Source organism: Dipodomys ordii, unplaced genomic scaffold (assembly GCF_000151885.1).
Source record: "Dipodomys ordii isolate 6190 unplaced genomic scaffold, Dord_2.0 Scaffold79, whole genome shotgun sequence".
Classification (NCBI taxonomy): Eukaryota; Metazoa; Chordata; class Mammalia; order Rodentia; family Heteromyidae; genus Dipodomys; species Dipodomys ordii.
The window spans coordinates 1,959,053-1,965,037 of NW_012267295.1; the positions used below are offsets into that span (position 1 = coordinate 1,959,053).

The 5,985-nt window shown below is 44.5% G+C and overlaps 1 protein-coding gene across 4 annotated transcripts in view; it reads right to left on the reverse strand.

Annotated features, from left to right (window-relative positions):
* The window catches only part of Sgsm3 (small G protein signaling modulator 3), a 28,981-nt gene that overhangs the window by 22,498 nt on the left and 498 nt on the right, over positions 1 to 5,985 (reverse strand). The window lies entirely within an intron of this gene.

The following is a 5,985-nucleotide window of genomic DNA, read 5'->3' on the forward strand; positions in this document are numbered from 1 at the left end:
ATGGATGTTCACAAGACAAAAAAGAAACTACGTTCCCCCCCCCCCCCCCGCCAAATAAAAAAGGAAAAGAAAAGAAATAACCAGCCCTTTAAGGGGTTGGAAGCATGGCTCTGTTATAGAGTGCTAACCAATGAGCAAAAAACGCCAGGGACAAAAAAAAAAAGAAGGAAAACATATACAAAATGTTTTATAAATTACTCAAAGTTACTGTTGTAATGAATACTTATTGAATGCATATTATAGCCATTTTACACAAGTTAAAAAATATTCCAAACAACTTTATCAAATAGGAAATTACAAACTCTGGTTCAAATCCTGACTTTACTGCTCACCTGTGTGACCTTGAGCAAGTTACTAAGCATTTTCGTGACTGATTCTCACCTGTAAATGGACACAGGTTTTTATAATAAAAATACATATTGTTAGAACAATTTTAAGCAAGTACATGTAGAACTCTTAGAACAGAACAGGGACAGGTACCTAAAATAAACACTTTCAAATATCAGCTATTCTTTTTATTTTATTTGTGAACATACTGTACAGAGGGGTTACAATTACATGGGCAGGATAATGCGTACATTTCTTACCAAGCATTGCAGCCTCCTCCTTTTGTTTACCCTTCACATCCCTTCCCAGCCTCCTCCCTCCCCCCATTCCCAATCAAATATCAGCTATTCTTATAAGCAGTAATGGTGCTATCTTGCTTGTACAAATGAGAAAAATAAGGTATCGCTAAGCTATATAACTGGTGTAGTTTAAAGCTGGAGAGCGAGGACTTCATGTTTGTAATGTTGGGGATCCAATGAGAAACTTGTGTAAGCTCTGTCCCTGCAGAGCCATAAGTTGAAGTTCATTGTTAGTGTTCCTAGCTCCTATACTGTTTTCAACATTAAAAAAAAAGGGGAGGGGGAAGTAAGCTGGGCACTGGCTAGCAACTCAGGTCGTTGAGGTCTGAGGATCACAATTCAAAACCACCCTAGGCAGGAAAGTCCCTGAGACTCTATTTCCAATTAACCAGCAAAAAGCTGTAATTTAAGCTGCAGCTCAAGTGGTAGAGTCTAGCCTTGAGCGAAAGAAGCTCAGGGACAGTGCCCAGTCCCAGAGTTCAAGCACCAGGAGTGGCACCAAAAACAAACAAACAAACAAACTAGTTTGGACTCTAACCTATCCTCAAGTCATATAAATTAAGGGTCTGTACAAATGAAAATCAAACACAAGAAGAGGGAAATGAGCAGGATACAACTCCAGTGGTAGAGTGTTTGCTTAGCAAGCATGAGGCATGGATTCAATCTCTTATACCCCAGAAGGAAATGACCTGCTGCATCATATCTCGATTGCTAGCTAGAAGGCTAACTAGAATCCAGACAGGCTGGCATAGTCACATAATCTTGTTAAGGAAAAATGGGAGTTTGGGGCCTTCCTAAGACTTTGTAGAGCCGATATAGCCCAAGCTGCCCTTGAACTCCTGAGCTCAAACAACCCTGATTTCTTTTTTTTTTTTTTTGGGTCCGGTCGTGGGGCCTGAACTCTGGGCCTGGGCGCTGTCCCTCAGCTCTTCAGCTCAAGGCTAGCGCTCTACCACTTGAGCCACAGCGCCACTTCCGCTTTTTTCTTTTTGCTTATGTGGTGCTGAGGAATTGAACCCAGGGCCTCATGCATGCAAGGCATGCGCTCTACCACTGAGCCACCTTCCCAGCCCACAACCCTGATTTCTTAGCCTGTCTCAGAGCTCAGACTACAATCATGGGCCATATCTTGCCTTAAGTTAAAAATAAGATTTGTACTAACAAACAGTGCTTACAATTTCAATTTTAGTACTACTCTTATTGAGAAAGCTATACAATGATTCCAAAAAAGTTAACCTTTCAAAGTAATTTACATCACTAGGAAAAAGGCACAACATATATATCACCAATGCTTTGAAAACACTTAGAGAAGCAAGAATATGGCCGGGTGCTGGTGGCTCACGCCTGTAATCCTAGCTACTCAGGAGGCTGAGATCTGAGGATCGTGGTTCAAAGCCAGCCCGGGCAGGAGAGACCGTGAGACTCCTATCTCCAATAAACCACCAGAAAACCGGAAGTGGCGCTGTAGCTCAAGTGGTAGAGTGCTCGCCTTGATTTGAGCTGAAGAGCTGAGGGACAGCACCCAGGCCCAGAGTTCAAGCCCCATGACCAACCAAAAAAAAAAAAAAAAGAAGCAAGAATATGTATATAACTGGAAGACAGGCATAATGTTAGGAGTGAAAACAGATTTAATGGCTAACTGTGGCTACTGAAGAGATGAATGTCTCCTAATTTATGAATGGTGACCACAAAGTAATGAAGCAAATTTTCAAAATGGAGAGCTGAGGAGATGTACAATTCTCAACTAATGGTGCTGTCCAGCTCAGTTCCTAAGCAATGCTGGAAACAGCTCATTATTCCAGTCACATTCCACTACCGCTAAGACCTACCTTGTGTGCTTGTGTGTATGTGTGTGAGACAGACAGGGAGGAGGAAGGGAGGCAGGTGGGCATTCGGCCTCCAAGGACTGTCAATCACTTACCACTGCTCTAGGCGACAGAGGTGGGCAGGGTGTGACCACGACAAAGGCTCACTTTCAGAAACTCCCACTGAAGCCGCTATCACAAAGTGTAGCCTATTTCCAAAGCCTATATGTATCTTTCACTAGAGAAAGACAGCTTCTCCCAGAGAGTATACGCGTAATCATGGAGACCTAATGCTATGATACTTCTAGAGCAATTTAAGGTTTCTCTCGGTTGGCAGTCCATTGCCCAATGAAGTGTTCTGCCCCAACTCCCCAGACAAAAAGACTATAGCTTCTATTCTGTACTTAACGTGCCATATTGGTTCTTAACTTCTTTCATTCTCTTTAGTCCTTAAACTCCCTCAGGGGAAAACCTGTCCTATCCTAGCCAGACAGACTACGCAGCAGGGATTCAATAAATGGTTGAATGGAGTTTTTTGTTTTGTTTTTGTTTTTGTTAGTCGTGGGGCCTGAACCCTGCCTGGGCCTGGGCGCTGTCCCTCAGCTTTTCAGCTCAAGGCTAGCGCTCTACCACTTGAGCTACAGCGCCACTTCCAGCTGTTTCTGCTGAATCCAGGGCCTCATATATGTGAGGTAAGCACTCTCCCACTGAGCCACGTTCCCAGTCCTTAAACAGAGTTTATAAGGGCAGTTCCAAAGTGAAAATGGAGGTCAGATGGAAATGCAGGAAGGAGTTAATGGAGAGGAAGGAAGATAGTTTGCTTTTTAAAAAATAAGTCTAGCCGGGCACCGGTGGTTCACACCTGTAATCCTAGCTCGTAAGGAGGCTGAGATCTGAGGATCAAGGTTCAAAGCCAGCCTGGGCAGAAAAGTCCATGAGACTCTTATCTCTAATAAACCACTTGAAAACCGGAAGAGGCGCTGTGGCTCAAGGGGTAGAGTGCTAGCCTTGAGCTGAAGAGCTGAGGGACAGCGCCCAAGCCCAGAGTTCAAGCCCCACGACCAACAACAACAACAAAAGTCTATAGTGGGAGGCCAGTGGCTTCTACCTGTAATCCTAGCTACTTAGGAGGCTGAGATCTGAGAATCATGGTTTGAAGTCAGCCTGGGTAAAAGTCTGTGAGACTCTTATCTCCAATTAACCATCAAAAAGCCAGAAAGACAGCTGTGGCTCAAGTAGTTTTATTGTCTTTGTTGTTGTTGACTGTGAGGCCTGAACTCTGGTCCTGGGCACTGTCCTTCAGCTCTTCAGCTCAAGGCTAGCACTCTACCACTTGAGCCACAGAGCCACTTTGGGCTTTTTCTGCTTATGTGGTGCTGAGGAATCGAACCCAGGGCCTCATGCATGCAAGGCAAGCACTCTACCACTGGGCCACCTTCCCAGCCCCCTGTCCCTAAGTTTTTTTTACTCAAAGCCAGAGCTCTACCACCTGAGCCACAGCACCACTTCTGGTTTTCTGGTAGTTAATTGGAAATAAAAGTCTCATGGGCTTTCCTACCCAGGCTGGCTTTGAACCATGATCCTTAGATCTCAGCCTCTTGAGTTGCTAGGATGACAGGCATGAGCCACCAGTGCCTGGCTCTGTGGCTCGATTGGTAGAGCATCAGCCTTGAGCAAGAAAGCCAAGGGATGGCATCAAGGCCCTGAGTTCAAGCCCCACAATCAGCACACACATACACATATGCACATATGCATACACACACAATGAGAAAGGCTTAAAGATTTGAACATTTTAGTTATTTTATTGATAAGGTTATGCAACACAGTCAAAAGGTATGCCTATAATCCCAGTACTTGGGAAGAGAGAGAGCCAGGAAAATATCAAATTTGAGGCCAGTAAGGTTATAGCAAGACTTGGTAGAAAGAAAGAAAAGAAAAGAGTATGAGTTTTACAGTCAGATAGACTTAATTTGAATTCTGGCTCTGTCACAGTATTTGTGAGAAAATCATTAGCCTCTTACAATTTACACATACGTAAACAGAGAACACCTATAAATGACAGCAACCGTTATAGAGCAAGCTAAACAGGCATTCAGTAACTCTGTCAATGATTACTTCAAGTAGACACCTCTCCCACCTAGCCCGCGTGCCCAGTCCAGATCTCTATCAAATGCCTGTGTGATGACAAAACAGGATCTCCATTTCTTCTGTGGGTCCCACCCTTTGTGACAGTCCCATTTCCTGGGGCAGTCTGAATGAGCTCTTGAATGGCTGTTGTGGAAAATTACTGCTGCTTCCAGCTGAGAAGCAGAGACAGTCTGGAGAATAAGCCAATGAAACTGATGTTGAATCACCAAAGGTACAACAGTTTGGGGACCTGCCAAGATCCTCATTGAGAACTAAGAGAAAAACACACATGACGCAGAATACAGCAAGGTGTTCTCACATCCATTCAGGCACTGAAAAATGGCCATTTAATAAAGGGGATGATCATTTCACTTTACTACCAGGCTCATTTCTGCCAGGTACTATTCCAGTTCACTTTCCCATCGAAGTGACAAGAGCCAAGCTCAAGTCACTCACACCTGTAATCCTAGCTACTCAGGAGGCTGGAATCTAGAGGATCATAGTCAAAGCCAGCCCAGGAAGAAAAGTCTACAAGTCTCTATCCCTAAAATAACTAACCAAAAGCTGGGTTAGAGGTGTGGCTCAAGTGGTAAAGCACCAGCTGAGCCAGTGCCAGGTACTGAGTTTAAACCCCAGTACTAGCAAAAAAAAAAGTAAAAAAGGGAGGTTGGGAAGAGGGTTTAAGCTGAGCCTAAAGATTATTCATGGTGAAAGAACTACACTCTGGGGCTGAGGGATAACAGCTCAGTAATGGAGACACTGGGTTCCATCCCCTTGCCCCCAAATAAACTAAGAGCCAAATTCACTAAGGATTATCAAAAGGCAGGAATGACATCGACTTATTAGAATCAATGATAAATTAATCATGAAGAACAGCAATATGCAGAACACGTGAGATGGAATTCTAAATTTTAAGGATCATCAGAAGATGAAGAAAAGGCAGGGAACACAACCAACTACAAACTGAATCGCCAACACAGTCACAAAAGCCACCAGTAAATAAGAAGGAAAGTTCAGTTTAAGCACGCCTGCCCTCTGAGGCTGAGACAGGATTCTGAGCTCCAGGCCCAGCCTGGTGTGTTCCTCCACCAAAATAACAACAACAACAACAATAATAATAATAACAGTATCACTTTGTGAATTACTTTGGCTATGAACTTGAATTTGTGAATAAAATACGACTTAGAAAACACTCCAGGCCACCTCTAAGTATTCCACCCCAAATATAAGGAACCGGTAACTCACGGCAAATTCCACTGACAGCCGGAGACGGAAAGATCGCGGAGATGTCAGTCAATCGGCGGTGAGAGCCTGTGTCTCCCCTCGGCTAAGAGCAGCCCTGGGCGTGAGGACACCGCCAGACCCCCAGCGCCGTGGACCAGCGGGCGTCCGCCTCAGTCCGCTCCGCTTCCCGGAGCCGCGCTGCC